The sequence below is a fragment of the Sapajus apella genome, unplaced genomic scaffold (genome assembly GCF_009761245.1).
Source record: "Sapajus apella isolate SASKATOON/1434 unplaced genomic scaffold, GSC_monkey_1.0 scaffold27, whole genome shotgun sequence".
NCBI lineage: Eukaryota > Metazoa > Chordata > Mammalia > Primates > Cebidae > Sapajus > Sapajus apella.
In genome coordinates, this window is record NW_022436967.1 from 7,548,881 (window position 1) to 7,567,868 (window position 18,988).

General features: G+C 33.9%; 1 long non-coding RNA gene across 1 annotated transcript; it reads right to left on the reverse strand.

The window, feature by feature from the left end:
• Positions 1-200: 200 nt before the first annotated feature.
• On the reverse strand, positions 201-18,763 carry LOC116560770. The gene is made up of 3 exons (XR_004273128.1): positions 18,752-18,763; positions 11,181-11,184; positions 201-285 (listed from the first exon to the last, which is right to left on the reverse strand). It is a non-coding gene; the product is annotated as an uncharacterized LOC116560770 (long non-coding RNA).
• Between the last annotated feature and the right edge of the window lie 225 nt (positions 18,764-18,988).

An 18,988-nucleotide genomic window follows, 5' to 3' on the forward strand; every position in this document is an offset into this window, starting at 1 on the left:
AAATGCATAAATATTCTATGATTATGTATTAGTCCATTTTTATCCTGCTGATAAATAAATACCCCAGGCTGTGAAGAAACGAGGTTTAATTAAACTTACAGTTTCACATAGCTGGGGAGGACTCAGAATCATGGCAAGAGGCAAAGGACACTTCTTCCACGGCAGCAGCAAAAGAAAGTGAGAAAGCAAGAAAAGTGGAAGCCCCTGATAAACTATCAGATCTCACCAGGCTTACTCACTATCACAAGAATAGCACGGAAAAGAACAGCCTCCATGATTCAAATACTATTATCTGTTCTTCCCACAACACATGGGTGTTCTGGGAGATACAATTCAAGTTGACATTTGTGTGGGGACACAGCCAAATCATATCATTCTGCCCCTGGACCCTCTAGATCTCATGTCCTCACATTTCAAAACCAAGCATGGCTTCCCAACAGTCCCCAAAAATCTTAACTTATTTCAGCATTAACCCAAAGTCCACAGGCCAAAGTCTCATCTGAGACTAGGCAAGTCCCTTCAGCCTATGTGCCTGTAAAATCAAAATCAAGTCAGTTAATTCCTAGATACAATGGGGGTATAGGCATTGGGTAAATCTAGCTGTTCCAAATGGGAGCAATTGGTCAAAACAAAGGTGTTACATGGCCCATGCAAGTTCAAAATCCAGCAGGGCCCATGCAAGTCCAAAATCCAGCTTTAATGTAAAAGTATTAAAGCTCCGGAATGCATATCCAGGTCATGCTGATGCAAGAGGTGTGTTCCCATGGTCTTAGGCAGCTCAGCCTCTGCGGCTTTGCACAGTACAGTGTACTTCCCAGCTGACTTCATGGGTTGGCACTGAGTATATGCAGCTTTTCCAGGCTCATGGTGCAAACTGTCAGTTGATCTACCATTCTGGGGTCTGGAGGACCGTGTCCCTCTGCTCACACCTCTTCTAGGCAGTGCCCCAGTAGGGACTCTGTATGGGGGCTCTGACCCCACATTTTTCTTCTGCACTGCCCTAACAGAGGTTTTCCATGAAAGCCCTGCCACTACAGCAAACTTTTGCTTGAGCATCCAGGCATTTCCAAACATCTTCTGAAATCTCGGTGGAAGTTCCCAAACCTCAATTCTTAAATGTTGTGCATCTGCAGGCTCAAGACTACATGGAATCTGCAAAGGCTTAAGGCTTCTACCCTCTGATGTCACAGCCCAAGCCGTATATTGGCTCCTTTCAGCCATGGCTGCAGCAGCTTGGACACAGTGCACCAAGTCCCTTGGCTGCACACAGTGCAGGAACCCAGGCCCTAGCTCATGAAACCACAGTTTCCTTCTGGGCCTCTAGGCCTGTGATGGGAGGGGCTGCTACGAAGTTCTTTGACATGGCCTGGAGACGTTTTCTCCAAGGTCTTGGGAATTAACATTAGGCTCCTTACTACTTATGCAAATTTCTTCAGCAGGCTTGAATTTATCCCCAGAAAAAGGGTTTTTCTTTTCTATCACATAGCAAAGCTAGAAATTTTACAAACTTTTATGCTCTGCTTTCCTTCTAAAACTGAACACTTTTAACAGTACCCAAGAAACCTCTGGAATGCTTTGCTGCTTAGACATTTCTTCTGCCAGATACGCTAAATCAACTCTCTCAAGTTCAAAGTTTCACAAATCTCTAGGGTGGGGATAAAATGCTTCTAGTCTCTTTGCTAAAACATAAACTTTGCTCCAGTTCCCAATAAGTTCCTCATCTCCATTTGAGATCAACTCAGCTTGGATTTTACTGTTCATATCACTATCAGCATTTTGGGCAAAGCCATTCAACAAGTCTCTAGGAAGTTCCGAAGTTTCCCACATTTTTCTATCTTCTTCTGAGCCCTCCAAACTGTTCCGATCTCTGCCTGTTAACCAGTTCCAAAGCCGCTTCCATATTTTCAGGTATCTTTTCGGCAACATCCCACTCTCAGTACCAATTTCCTGTATTAGTCTGCTTTCACACTGCTGATAAAACATAGCTGAGGCTGGGAAGGAAAATAAGTTTAATTGGACTTACAGTTTGACATGGCTGGGGAAGCTTTAGAATCAAGGAGGGAGGCAAAAGGTATTTATTACATGGTGGCAGCAAGAGAAAATGAGGAAGAAGCAAAAGTGGAAGCCCCTGATAAATTTATCAGATCTCATGAAACTTATTAATTATCAGAAGAATAGAATGGAAAAGACCAGCCTCGATGATTTAATTACCTTCCCTTGGCCCCTCTCACAACACATGGGAATTCTGGGAGATACAATTCAAGCTGAGATTTGAATGGGAACATAGCCAAACCATTTCAGATTATAAGTTAAATTCATGGAAAGATAACATTTCAATATTTAAATATATTCACTGGAACAGTAAGCATGATAACATTTCAATGTTTAAATATATTCACTGGAACAGTAAGATGTAAGTCATCACATGTAACAGAATGGCTATTTTAGAAGTTTATTTCTCATTCTCTAAATTATTACAATAATTTATTCTTCAAACATATTTATTGTATATCCAATGAAATTGAATAACCATAGCAAAAAATTAAAACCACATATTTTAGAAATTTAAAAAATGTATATTATCTTTCAAAAACACATTAAAAAGAAGCCTATTTTAATAGTATAAATTGGCATGTATTTTGAAGAAAGCATGTTGCTTATTTTGACACTTGCCAAAATATTTCTTCTTCTCAATAAGTGCAACTTAATATCTCATCAAAGCCAAGTATAATCTGTTATACTATTATGCAATAAAATAATAAAAAAATACTTTTAAAATTTTTTCCAAGGAGATAATTATAGCGTGAAGAGAGGACTATGAAATTTCAAACAGTAACTATTAAGATGCTAAATATATAAAGATGCCAATTCCTCTGCTTTCTATGTTTAGCTCATGTGTTGCAGATTATTATATTTTTTGACATAATCTCTAGATGGAAGTCAGTTGGTGTTGCTACTGAAGAGTTTACATTCTGTCATCGCTCAAGGCTTATCTGAGCACTGTTTAGTCCAGTTTCACCTGACGTCAATCTCAAATGTTACATGATTCATTGACCATAGAATGCTTTAAAGAGAAGTTGTGAAATGATTATTTATTAGGTATGTGTGTGGCACACGATAAACACAAAACACAATAGTTTGGTCGTAAAATATTTCTTTTGATACTTATGATATCCAGAGGCACAAAAAGGACACTGCATTTTGAATAAAAGGAAGGCTTTCAAAGTCTAGTTTTTCTTCTGACTTAACATTCTCTGGTCACTATTTCTTATAATCTCCTAAATTTAACTATGTTATTGTAGGATTTAAGATATGGTCGAAGACTCAGAGACAAAGTGTAAACTTAGTATCTTACATTACATTAGTTACATTTAAAGATTTGTAGTAGAGCAAACAAAATGTAAAAGTAATTTACTTTTTATTATTTAAAAAATATGAATAATTTAAATCAATCACGTAGCCTTTGGGAGCAAAATATATTTTAAATAATAGAAAAAATTTAACACTTATTTAGATATAAGATTATATGGATTATATATACATACAATGAAATATAATTTCTCTCACAGCCTCTTTATTTCCTGTAACTTAAAAATATTACTTCTTAATAATTAGTTATATTTTTAATTATCTTACCCCCAGAAAGGCCACCAATTTTTTAAAAAACAATAAATATATTTGTCTTGTTCATACTTTAATATCTGAATACTTTAATATCAGCAGAATGTCTAGTTTAGAATACAGATTAATACATATTACTTGACTAGGAAAACACTGTTTTAAAAGCATCTCCTACAGAAAATCAGTTAATTTTTGAAGAATATATAGGATATACCAATTACCTTTAAATACATATGATTAATAAAAGGTTTGTTATGAAAATTATTTTACTAGAAACATATCAGCAAAGTAAAGTGGGGTATTTATAAATGATCAGATACTTAGCCTTAATTTAACTCAGAAAGTGAAAGATATGTACTTTGAAAACTACAAAATATTGATGAAATTTGTGAGGCACACAAAATGGAAGGAGATTTAATATTTATGGACTGGAAGATTCAATATTGTTAAGATGGCCATACTAGCCAAAGAGACCTAGAGATTTAATGGAATATCTATTAAAATCCTAATAACCTTTCTTATAAGAACAGAAAAAAAAATTTTATTCATAAGGAACTACAAAAAATTCCCAATAGCTGAAATGATTTTGGAAAAAAAGAATAAAGCCAGAGGCATCACCTGCCCTGATTGAAAATAATATACATCATAAAGCTACAGTAATTATAACAGTTGGTACTGGCACAAAGACAGAAATACAGACCAATGGAACAGAATAGAGAGTTCGGGAATAGACTCACACATAGATATTCAATTGATCTTCAATATATTAGTCAAGGTTGCCTAGAGGGACAGAATTATTGGAATATTCATATATATGTATGCACATATATATATATAATGAAATATATATATGTGCACACACACATATATATATAATGAAATATATATATGTGCACACACACATATATATATTTTGCATATATATTACATATATATATATATATATATATAGCTGGAGGAATTGCTCTTCCAGCTTATATATATTAAATTATTATATATATATTATATATGTATATAATATATATATATATGGGAGTTTAATAAGTATTAATTCACACCATCACAAGGTTCCACAATAGGCCATCTGCATGCTGAGGAGGAAGGAGAGCCAGTCCCAGTTATAAAACTCGAGAATTTAGAATCTGATGTTTGAGGGCAGGAGCCATCCGTCATGGGAAAAAAACTGTAAACTGGATGGCTAGGCCAGTCTCTCTTTTCACATTTTTCTGCCTGCTTATATTCCAGCCAATGCTGGTGGCTAATTAGATTGCCCCCACCATATTAAAGGTGAGTCTGCCTTTCCCAGCCCACTGAATCTAACATTAATCTCCTTTGGTAACACCCTGTCAGACACACTTAGAATCAATACTTTGTATCTTTCAATCCAATCAAGTTGACAGTATTAACCATCACATTCTTCAAAGGTGCCAAGTTACACAATAAGGAAAGGATAGTTTCTTCCACAGATGATGTAGGGGAAATTGAATATCCATCTGTCATTTTCCACTGTGGAAAACAGAATAAAGATTCTTCAAAAATTAATTAAAAATAAAATAAATAAAATAAAGCTACCTGCAAAAGTGTGGTGGCTCACACCTGTAATCACAGCACTGTGGGAAGCCAAGGCAGGCAGACCGCTTGAGGACAGGAGTTCAAGACCAGCATGGCCAACATGGTGAAACCCCATCTCTACTAAACATACAAGAAAATAGCCGGGCGTGGTGTTGGTTGCCTCTGGTCTCAGCTACTCAGGAGACTAAGGTGGGAGAATTGCTTGAAGCTGGGAGGTGGACACTGTAGTGGGTGGAGATCGTGCCATTGCACTCCAGCCTGGTGATAGAGAGAGACTTCATCTCAAAAATAAAATAATAACATTAAAATTTAAAAAATAAAGCTACCATACCCACTTTGGATATTTATCCAAAATAATGGAAATCCTTAAGAGATATAACAACTCTCACATTAACTGCAGCTCTATTCACAGTAGCCAACATGTGTAAACAATCTGAATATCCATCAGCAGATGAATGAAGAAAATGTGGTATCCATATATATAATCGAATATTATTCAGCCTTAAAAGAAGAAAATCCTAAAATGTGTAAATAACATGAATGAATCTGTAGGGCATTATGCTAAGTGAAATAAACCAGTCACTGAAATACAAATATTCCATGATTCCACTTATATAAAATATCTAAAATATACTAACACATAGATATAAAGAATGGAATGTTTGTCGGGAACTAGGGGAGGAGAATGGGGAGTTACTAACCAACACATATACAATTCCAATAGTTCTAGAGATGTGATGTACAACATTGTGCCTTTAGGTAACATTGTATTTAACACTTAAAAATTTGTTAAGGAAACTTTGCATGTTCTCACTTACCTGTGAAAACTGAAAATTAAAACAATTGAATTCACAGAGACTAGATTGATGGTTACTAGATGCTGGGAATGGTAGTGGGGATGGAGACATAAAGTAGAGGTGGCTAACAAGGGCAAAAATACAGTTAGAATCAACATTATCTAGTATTTGATAACACAACAGTGACTATAGTCAACAATTATTTATTGTATATTTCAAAATAACTACAAGAGTAAAGTAGGAATATTTTTAACAAAAATAACTGATAAATTAATACCCTAATTACCCTGATTTGATAATTACACATTGCATGACTGTATCCAAATATTACATGTACCACAGTAATATACACACTTATTATGTACCCATTATAATTAGAAATAAAAAATTTAAAAAAACTTGTTGAGCGTGGATCTCATGTTTAGTGTTCTTACAAAATAAAAATAGAAAACAATAAATACATAAAATCATAGCAGCTAATTTTTTTCAAATATCTAGCTCACTGCAAAGTAAATAACTTTCAACTTAATTTCTAAGAAATGTTTTTTAGGTCTTAATAATATATTAAACAAAAGGAAAAATCATAGTGCAGAAAATAGTTATTTTAACACATTTAGCAATGCCATATACATAAGATAATTTGTGTTTTAATTTAGTTTATTTTTTGCATATATGTGTTCCATCAAAATTGATTTTTTTCTTTGTTTCCATAATATATATATATATTTTTGTGGGAGGTGGCAAGCATTGGTTTTGTTACTGAGTATAGAGTGTCTTCTATATTGTTAGATTATTTTCACAGTTACTGACAACAGGAATGAAATAAATGATCAAAATAGCAATCTCTAATTGAGCATGAATATGTTATGTATCTATTGGCTTATCTCTACAGTTAGCAAAATAGTCTTTGGATATTTATTTCATTTTGGGAACCAAATCAACATGAAAATATGAGAGAAAAATTTGAAAAATAGCCTGCTATTTTTATTTTAAAGGATTCATGCTCTTTACTATTGACCATGATTAGACTTTCGTAGTTTGCATTTTTTACCATGTTCAACTGTAAATCATTTTTATTTCAACTTCCTTTTTGTTAGTTAAAATAATCTCGATCTTTAACAGTTAAAAACAGAAAACCATGCATTATTCATAACAGATTCAAAGAATTTCCCAGTGTCATGCCCCCCTCCCATATTTCTCCATCCAGGAGATTTAGTGATTTATGTTTGAATTTCACTGGTGTGGAAAGAAACTAAGAGTCAATCATCCCAGTAGAAGTTTAAAGTAACTCCTTCCATTGGCCAGAGGAACTTAGGAAGGTGGGAATTTCTCCCAGGATAAATTCCCCTGCTCCTTCACCCCCAGTGGATTTCCAGCCCTCTGGAATGCCCTCCCACATGGGGGGGGTGCTGATCCCTTTCCCCTCTGGAATAGCCTTCCACACTCTTCACGGAAGTCTTTCTCTTCTCCTTTTCTTCTCTTTTCTCTACCTAAATAAAATCACCTTTCTGCAACACTTCTTGGGTCTGATATTTACTTGTACGAGCATACGGTGCACCTGCAGTGGTCCCATCACTTATTCTTTAAGAGACTGGAGGCCAAGAACCCACAGCATTCTCTTGGGGGAGCTGTGCCTCACCAGCACTCAAAAAAAAAGCCCAGTTACAATAGTGTGGCAAAAGTAATTGTAATTATTGTATATAAGGTGGTCAGAGAAGATGTTTAAACAAAGACTCAAAGTAATTAATGAGTACATAGTGATAAGACAGTATTTTTTTTTTTTTCGAAATGAAGTCTTGTTCTTTTGCCAGGCCAGAGTGGTGTGATCTTGGCACACTGCAACCTCCACCTCCAGGTGATTCTCCTGCCTCAGCCTCCCAAGTAGCTGGACTACAGGCACGTGCCACCACACCTGGCTAATTTTTGTGTTTTTAGTAGAGATGAGGTTTCACTATGTTGGCCAGGATGGTCTCAATCTCTTGACCTCGTGATTCACCAGCTTTGGTCTCCCAAATTACTGGGATTACAAGCATGAGCTACCACCCCCAACCAAGACAGTAAATTAAGTGAAGATCTATCTAACCAAAAGAGAACATAGCAAGCACAAAAGCCTGTTCCTTTTTCAAACAACATTACAAAAACTCCGTAATAATATGTAATATTAATATTAAACAGTATGCACCTATAAGGTTTTTCTTTTTTTCCTATATTTTGCCAAAAAATTAACGTTCTTGATCCATTTATGTGCAACTCTGTTTCTTACGCATCTTTGATTGCACACTCTTAAAACTCCCATTTTATCTATGGCTTATCCTTTGTAGAGTGTTCATTTATGCATTATTCCCCTTACGGTATCTAGGGTATATTGTCAGATCACTGACTGTTAGCTGTATTCCCCAAGTCAGAAACTCTTACTCAATTGAAACAAAAATATTTTAGGTTTGTATTTGATTCTGGGGGAGAACATTTAATTTTAAGATATTAACACAGATAATAGAAGGCTATTCATATAATCTAAGGGAATTTTATTTTATTTTGGAAGGATCTTCAAAAAGTTTTGTATTTTATTAACATTATTACCATATTAATTTCCTTATGAGCCATGTGCAAGCCCCTTTGTGATGTGCAGGGAAATGCAAATACCAAGTCAAAGGAGACATTCTTACATCGTATATTATTATATTTCAGTGTTTAGCCTCAAATTTTCTAGGAGAATTTTTTTTTCCCAAATGGATTCACCATCTGATGGCATGAACTTATAAAATATCAAATAGAGCAAAATTCCTAGTGATCTAACGTCTCACAGATCTTTCTTTCACAAATATGCAAATTTTACTGATTACCAGGTTTACATCCTTCTGTTAGCTTGTAAATGAGTCCAGAGGGAAATATCTCAAAGCAATATCTTTTAGAGTTTCTCATTATTCTTTTATCAGGCATAAGAAGCTAAATTAATTAGATATGTGTTAATGTGTATTATATTTAATGCATCATTCACTTATTTACATGTGCAGACATCCAGAAAATGTTTGCAGACTGTTGCTTTTGTCACACGATTCTACCTAAGTAGACTGACTTAGAGACAGATCATTCAATGGCCTTCAGAATTTTTCACACTACTACTTCATATTTTTAACGCATTAGGTGAGGTGTACCAAACTTTGTGCCAGATACTGGCATATAAATATAAAATAAATTAGTTCACTCTCTTTGGAAACCACAGCATATCTATGAAGACAATATGAGAGCTAAACAATGAATATATAATAATGAAAAGTATAATGATTATGCCTCTCAGTCTGCATTCAACCCAGTGTGCTTTATTTACTGAAACTGAACTTGGAAATTCTAAATAAAAGGTAATTTCTTTGCCAAACTTAAATCTACAGCTCTCCCAGTGGCCAGATGAGTCTTAATCTCTCTCCATGCTCCAAATTTTCTACACACCAGAGAATATGAAATCAAATTTATAATCTAACTAGTTGAAAATTGTATAATAAACCCCCTTTATAATTTCTAATTAACACTGATCTGTATGTATATGTATATGTATAAATATATGAAGAAGTCGGGAAGCACTAAATAAATGTTAAAGTGTTGGCAGTCTGAATTCTATTGAGGTGGCCGATTTTGACTCTTCTTTCTGAAAACAATTTTAGAAAATAAAGAATATCTTCTTGTCTTCACATTTTGATAGAAGATATTACTTTTATGAAAGAATGGAATCAAATGTAATATTTATATCAGGGGATTTAAGTTTTTTTTTTTATTATTATTAGTAAATGTGTTGCCTGTCTTAGAGAAAGAAGTTGAGACTGTCAGAACAAAAGAGATTTATCCTCTGAGTATTAGTTGTAACACACAGATTCATTGTACAATAAATAGGAAAACTAAAGGTGTGAGTTAGCGATATTTTTTGACCACTACCAGAAAGTGCTCACTTAATTAACTGGCTTATTGTGGTGGTGAAAAAGGGCTGAGTATACCCTAACTTATGGCAACTGAAAGGATAATTTTAAGTATTACATCATCCTTATTAAGCTAAAAATATTTTACAAGTGAGGATGGAGGGAAAGATAATCTTAAAGTAATAAGGGGCAGCTGATACTCATAATTATTTCTTGAGTTGTGTATTCTCTGTGAGTTTCCTTACTGTTTGTAGCTTCTGCTATTACTGATCTTGTCCCTGAGGATTATATGGTAGCTTTCACACTACAACAGTAGGGTTGTGTAGTTGTAGCAGAGACCATATGTACTGCCCACAAAGCAGAAATATTTGCCATCTGGCTTCTTACAGAAAAAGTTTGCTGACTCTGGTACTAAGTGTGTCATGGAAAGCCTTGCAAATGAGATAATCACTGAATTTGTCTTGAAAGGAAGACACTACATTTACAGGTTCGTAGACATGCAAGGCAGGTGAGCCCCAAAACTGTAGCTTAGCTTCGGAGAGTTCTTGGCTTCATTCAGGAAGAAATTCAAGGGCAAGACTGTCCTTTAAAAAATAAGTGACGTAACTATCTTAAAGGACTCTAGGTAAAAAGGATGGACATTTTTTTTTTTCTTGAGACAGAATGATTCTTATAATCAATGAAAATAGTATGTGTGTTCTTATTCACAGTTTTCCACTCTTTGAAATTCTTGTCTCTTATTTATGCCTTGAAGAACTTCTAGTTCTCAATGCCCACATTAAAAACATGAAAGCTTTTGAAGTTCCTTTGTCCTTTGGCTCACAGGTTGTCTAATTTGTCATCACAGATGTTTGTGTAACATCTCTTGGCCCAAGGCATGCATACTACTTCAAGAAGGTGGGACAATGGGGACTTGTCCTGCCACACACTGGTCACTTAGAGGCAGAAAATCATGTTGAAACAACTTTTTTAAGGTGCAGCTAAAGAAACATATTAATGAGAGCAATATTCTGCATAGTTAGGGCATTGCCTTTCTAGATGAAATACATATTTTAAAGCAATGGTCATTATATAGCTGTGACCTCAATAGCTAAAATGCAAGGTTTACTGGTCCTGCTTCTTTAGAATGAACGATTTTGTACAAACCACCAACTTGGACCAATTAGGAATAATAATAATAGTATTCAATGGTGTATGCTGCAGAGGCATATAATAAGGACTTAACAAATTTAAGGCTACCATAGGCTTCAACAGCAGTAATGTTTTAGACTTTTCCAATCACCTTCCTGTCACCATCACTTTTATTTTGTCAGTTGTTTTCCATTGATCTAGACCTTCTTTTATTTTTATCTGCTAGTGACAGTTCCTATTCCTAAAAACTTGGTTTCCCTTGAGTGTTCTTTAAATTTTTCAAATCAATACAGTTTTTGATTCATTCCTCTTTGTCTACAACACTATCTTATAATACAAAAGCATTCATTCCTAAATTATTGGACTACAGAGCCCCTGAGAAGCTGTAGGGTGCTCCACAAATTGGTGTTATTTTCACTTTTAGTTTTTATCAGAGCATAACCATAAACACAGAATTGGTATCTTTTCCCTGGTTAAAAGAAATCAAAATATGTAGGAATGCTCTGCTAGTAAAGAGCATATTTACCACTCAGATTTTGGTTTCTAATATTAGTGTTCATCAAAGGAGCCAGGACTCCTCGAAGAAAGTCTGGTTGTAGAAATGAGGCAAAAAATATGAAAGATAATCCTGGAACATCCTGTATTGCTAGAAGTAAGACAGTACTCAGCACGTACACACCCACATTCACCCACACCCACACCCACAAACACACATTGACAGTATACCAAAGTGCCACAGGAGCCAGCCCACTGAAAGAGTTCCCATTGGCCAATGCTAGAATAATTTGAGCAATAAAATTAATAAAGTAGTATTCCATAATGTCCCATAGTGTAAAATAAAATATATATGTGTGATTCCATACTCATCTAAATAAATAGTTGAATAAAGTAACAAACAGGAGAGAGTAGATAAATCAGCCATGCAATAGAATTCTAAATAATCTATGTAAGGTAGTCTCTCTTATCTATGGAGGATACATTCTAAGACTCCCAGTAGATGCCTGAAACCACAGATACTATAAAATCAATTTTTTGTCCATTGGAACACTTTTCTGTTCATCTCTTCTGCCCACAAATTACTGTGTTTTCTACCTTAACTAAGTACTTGTCATACACTGCCACTGTGACTTTTGCAGTTTGAGGTGCAACAGCAAAACTAGCACAGATTTTCTTTTTCTTCTTCACTATTTTACAGATAGAAATTTTTTCTTATCTTAGATCTTAGTAATCTCAGTATAGGATACTTTTTCTTTCCTTATTAAGTCAAAAACTATCAACTTTTACCTTTTTACTCTGAGGAAGTACTTTATAGTTTCTCTATGGCATATCTGAATTGCCATCATCACTATTCTTGTACTTGTGACCATTGTTAAATAAAATAATGGTTAATAGAACACATGCTTTACAATACCATGACAGTCAGTCTGATAACCCGGGGGCCATTAAGCAACTACTGAGCAGGTAGCATTACAGTATAGACACGCTGGACTAAGGGATGATTCATGTCTTAGATGAGATAGAGTGGGGTGGTGAAAATTTTCATCACTGTTACTCAAAACAGGACACAATTTAAACTGTGTTTAAGTTGTTTATTTCTGGAATTTTCCATGTAATGTTTTGAATCTTAGGTGACTACAGGTAACTGAAACCATGAACTAAAACCATGGATAAGGGGACTACTACCTTCAGGAAGGGGCACATTACCCCCCACCATTTAAGTGTGGAATGCATATAGTGACTTCCGTCCATAAAGGATGGAAGAAAATGAAGAGAAAACTTAGGGAAATTTGACAAACATTACCTGAGCCAGGTGTCAACATTAACAATTATAAATCATGTTGATGATATGTATCCTTCATATACTGGATGAAAATCACATATTACCTCTCTGATATTCCTTTCAAAAATACGTAACCTCAGTCTAGCCATAAGAAAAACATCAGACAAATTTCAAGGGAGGCTTATCCTGTAAAATACCTAACCAATACTTCTCAAAAGTATTCTAGTTATCAAAAGCCAGGAAAGTCTTAGAAACTGTCTCACCCAAGGAGAGCCTAAGAGACATGACAACAAAATGAAATGTTGTGTCCAAATGGGATCCTGCAACAACAAAAGGATTAGGTAAAATTTAAGATAATTTGAATATATTATGTAAAAATACTGGTTTATTAATCATAACAAATATATCTGACTAATACAAGGCATTAATAATAAGGGAAATTGAGTACATGATAAATGGGCACTCTGTGCTATCTTCTAAATTCTTTATGCTAAAACTATTCCTAAAAATAAAGCCTATTGTAAAAATCTATATACATACAGAGCATAATCATTTATTATTCTATACTTACTTTCAATATTATATACCCTTTTGCACAATTTCTTAAATTATTAAATAATATAAATAATATTTAACAATCTGCTAAGTTAGACAATTCTTGAAAATAGAATCAGTATGGGATTTTAGCATATTACTGCAATCGATTCTAACAACAGTTTATCAGAGAACAATTTCATCCTGAAACTTCACATACACAATTTACTAAAGATTAAATGCAGTTAAAACAATGAGAAAAATGCACAGAAAAAAACCTACTTTTTACTATTAATTATAAAAATGAAGAAGCTGGATTTGAAAGGTCTCCAGCTAAAGACTTCTATTTCACTCCAATTTGCTGAAAGTGAATTGCATAAGTATGAATTATTAAATATTTCATGGAAGTCATGAGTGTGTAACATTATTTTTCAGATTAACTGAAAATGTTTTCTAATCTCATAAGACGTCTCTTCTGGCAGTACATTCCTCTTTTACTTTCTGCTGATGAACAGAGATGACTCATGTTTGTTAAAATCTGCTTTATACATTTTGTCTCATTGCTAAAGTTGTTTTGTGCCTATGTTTTAAAGGTAGTATTGTGTCTACATATCCATGTTAGGTAGTCTGTATTTTATGCAAGTCCTAATTTATGCAGAGCTAATGAAACAGTAAAGAAAGAAGAGCTCGTTTAATGTGAGAGCTTAACATATGACGTCAGCTCCAAAAGATTTTGCATGTATTACCTTAAAAATGTATCAGCTTTGGAATATATATGCACATACATATACACACTTGTGCACACACACACACACACACACACATGCAGTATATAGGCATACTTCTTGCTGATCTCAATGGAATATAAAAATAAATGATTGAAACACAATGAATAAGTAGCCTAAGATTATTTTGAATACACATGTATCTCTTACAATAATAAGGTAAAGATAAAGATAAAGTAGACTTAAAAATATTTTTTATTATCCATAAGTTTAAAAATCAGGATGTTCTCATATAGTTCTTAATAGTTGTTTTATCATTCCTATCCAAACTATTTGCATATATTCTATTTTTTAGTGTAGAGACACACATTTTCTAATATCTCCTCAAAAACAATGGAGCACTATGTGACAAAATGCTTTGTACAATTATGATTGAGTTTTTAAAAGCATCAATAATTCTGTTTTTATGAATAAGATATTACTTTGCCAATGTTAAATGAACAGCAATGCAAAGTTATACTTTTCTTAAAACTAAGACAAAAGTGAAGATGTATAGAATTGCTAGTAATCTCATTTCAAGTACAAAGGATTTTGGCATACACAAAATTATAATTAAAATTTTATCCTCAATAATATATTAAAAATTAAGGAAAACCACCAATTTGACAGCATCAATTCAATTTTTTGTTTTCTAATAGAAAATCAAAAACCTGTCTTACAATCTATGAATATTCTAATCATTTATCCAATCATAGAAATTAATGAATTTATCTCTTTAATATCATGTGAGGCAATTATTTTCTATTACATATTATACACAACAACAATTCTAAAGTTATTTTAAAAGTGCTTCTTTCAGCTTCTTTATAATTTTACCAAATATTTGATAATTTAACTCTACATCCTCATTTAAAAAATTCTCTTAGAATTCTTGGCAGACTATTAATTATTTTATTGCAAGAATGGTTATCCATTCATTTAGTACTATGCCTGCACATGGTGCATATTTATCAAATAAATGTTGCATTAATTAATCAGTGAAGAGCTGATTTATAAGCTGGCATACACTTAATGAAGTTATAAATGGAAAATGTTATTCACATTTCTTAATTTTTCAAGATTTCCTTTATCTTCTAAATTGGGTCAAAACTGAAGATTTCCTCTATGGTTTTCCATTTTTCTATGGTATTATTAATAAAAATTTTTATTTAATCCATCTTATGATTTTCTTTTTGTTAATAAATTATTTTTTTACAAACTATATATGATGATATCTACTATATAGAAAATAAGATGTGCTGCAGATAGAGGGTGAAGCACTGGGTAGCAACTGCTGCAATAGAGTAATGTGAAGGAGATTGGAAATTCTGGAATTCTAGTAACCTATGATAGAGGTATTCGGTAAACTAGATGTATGAACCTTGAATTTCCATGAGACGTGGAAACCACATTCATTTTTTTGGTAAGGGTAAATGACATCTTCTCGTGGAAGACAAGGCATTTTTCTGTTTTGTTTTGTCTTGTTTTTCTAGTTAGAATTCTCCCTAATTTCTGGAACCTATAGCACCTACATTTATAAATCTGTGTTACACAGATAGAAAACATTTACTCTTTTCTCCTAAATCCTACAATTCTAAGAACTTTCAAATTTTGTGTAAGTAAAGAGAAAGTAAAAAAAAAAAATTAACTAAAGTAAAACTCGATTAAAGTCATGACTCCAGATTTTGATGATAGAGTTCCCATTATATAACCCTTTTTATTTTATAAAGCTGTTCATTTATAATGTCATAATAATATTTTGTTTTACACTTGTTTGAAGGGTTTATGGCTTTTAAAATGTATGGTAGACTTATAGGTCTTGTATTCTGAACTGTCATTAAGTAAATCTTAGATCCCACATGTTTGGAAAAAATATTTTCAGAATATTTGGGTCCTATATATTTACACAAAATGCTTCCTATATCATTGACACCTTATCTTTCATTTAATACACAGATAAAGTATCATAATTCCTGAACTGCCCCCATCTCCATTTGCCTTTAGTTTCTTTCTTTGTAAATCTCCTACCCCTGTATGTTCCCAGGTACATAACATATGCTCAATATAGGTTTTATAATGGATGAATCATTCTCCTTTTATTTACTTAAAATATTATTCATGTCCCATCATTTTCTCCTAAAAGAGCGGCATGAAACTCACATAGATATAATTATTTAGCCACCAGTAATTAGTGGGCAAGCAGAATCTGACTGCATGTCAGGAATACAGTTCCTAAGTCATATTTAAACAATGCCTGTAAAATTTAGTGTGGGAAATGCTCCCGTGAGAGGCCCCCCTAATGTGTGGGCCTCACCAGACAGTGAGCTTGAGTCCAAACACAGTTTCCTGCTGGAGGCAGTCGAGCTATGGGAAAGAAGGAACTAAGAAATGACTGATGTTGCAAAGGTTTCTACTTCTGACTGCAACCACGCTTGGGCAAGGGTTGCATGGTTTTGTCAGATATTATGTCTCCACTAGGTCTCTGTATGACTTTTATGACTTTGTTTTTCAAGAAGTTTAAACTTATCCGCATGACTGCCTTGAACCCTAGATAATGACTTTATGGCTTAGCTTGTGACTCTTAGGTATCGTTATTTACAAAAGTGTGTTTTGGTACAAACAGATAAAGCATACCACCTGCCCACTTTTATGATCCTTGAATGTCATGCTTCCCCATAAGATTGTTTTTGTGATCTTATATTTTGTAACTTTCCATTCTTCTTATTGTTGATTATGTAAGCACCTTTGATATTAAGGTATATATTGAGACCCTGGACAAAAATAAATTCACTGTTTAGGCATTGACTTCTCAGTCCTCCAGATCCCAGCCGTTCTGTCTCTCTTTATTTCCTCACACCCCCTCTTTCAGGTCGGGACCCTCTTGCATGCCAAGACTCCCTGGCGGATCTTCCTTCACCCACAATTTAGAATAATCTCTATGCATCCTTGGTCTTGGGGTGTTTTACAAAATGTATGTAAAACAAAAAAGTGGGTTTTACTAAATTATTATCTCAAATATTACTTTCATAGGTGTTTGAGGCATTAATACAAATTGTGCAAAAAAACTGAGAAAAAAATTTTGTTAATGACTATTCTTGGGATACACTGGATTAAATTAATACAGACAGGGTTATTTGCTGTAATGATCTAGCACATGGAAATATACCAGGCTACATGGAGATCTGACATGAATCAGCTTTAGCCATTACTAACTGCTATGACAAAGTACCAGAGACTGGGTGACTTACAAACAACAGAAATTTGTTTCTCATGGTTCTGGAGGTTGTGAAGTCCAAGATCAAGGTGCTGACATATTTGGTGTCTGAGGAAGACCTACTTCCTCATAGACAACAATCTCACTGTAACTTCACATGGCAGAACTGGCTATGGGTATCTCTCAAGTCTCTCTTATAAAGGCACTAATAACCTTAAAAGGTACCCCTATTTGCCCACTTTCAAGAGCCCCTACTTCCTAGTACCACCACACTGGGGTTAAACTTTCAACATAAAATTTTTTTGGCAGGGGACACAAATATTCAGTCAATAGAATTGCTTTATACTTATTAATTATCTTATTGCTCACAATAACCTTTGAGGAAGGTATGTTATTATCTCTGTTTTAGAGCAGAGACTATAAGACACCATGAGGGTATAAGTTGTCAAAGGTCATCATGTTAATAAAAGGCAGAACCTGTATCCAAACCCAGTAAGTCTCTCTTCAGAGCTTTATCCTAACCTATACCATTCTATTTCTACTAAAATGGGAAATTATTTTGTGTTCAAAATCTCATTTGGAATTCATATTGATTACAATTAGTATCACTGATAAAAAATCAAGATAGAGTTGTTTATGAATATTCATAAATTTGTTGCTATTCCTTCAAATTTATCAAATGTCAACTTAGTTGCATTCTTAAATATAAATGTATAACAGTTATAGATAGATGTTTTGAGTTAAAATGTGCTTTTGGTTATTAAAAATTAAAAGAAAACAAATGCACTTATGGGAATTTGATGAAACTTAATTACCATACTTGGTTATGAATAAATCTCTATACTAAAAGCTTTTGGGTGTTGCTTAGCTTATGTATTCTATTCTGTGTAGGCCAATATTATAAGTCAAAATATAATAATAATGAGCAGTTGAGTGCTTCCTTATGTCAAGTTTTCACTAAATATTTTATATGAAATAATGCTTTTTAGCTTTCAAAGCAACTGAGAAAGTAGACAAAAAGACTGTTCTCTTTAACCTATGAGGATATTAGGATGGAAAGAAGCTAGGAAGCTGTGTTAAAATGAAGAAAGCAAAATTTTGCAAAACATCATATTTAGACTAAACAGCTAACATGTAACAGAACTGATACTTGTCTATATATACATATATACTATTCTACATAAGTTGAGAGTGATACATTATTCTCTTAAACACACATATAACATTTTTTCCTCATTTATAGCCAAATATGCCAAGTTAATTGTTTTCCTTTTAATTTTTTTCTCCTTGAATAAAAAAGTTTTAAGTATGATGATTTCTTGCAATTTACTTTCTTTCAATGTCATTTTTTTTTTTTTTTTTTTTGGAGACAGGATCTCACTTTGCCACCCAGGATGGCATGCAGTGTCTTGATCTTGCCTCACTGCAACCTCCTCCTGGGTTCAAGCGATTCTCCTGTGTCAGCCTCCCAAGTAACTGGTATTACCGGCGTCTGCCACCACTGTCTGCTAATTTTTGTATTTTTAGTAGAGATGGGGTTTCACCATGTTAGTCAGGCTGGTCTCAAATGCCTGAACCCACGTGATCTGCTCGCCTCAGCCTCCCAACATGCTGGGGTTAAAGGTGTGTGCCACCATGCCTGGCTCAATGTCATTATATATATATAT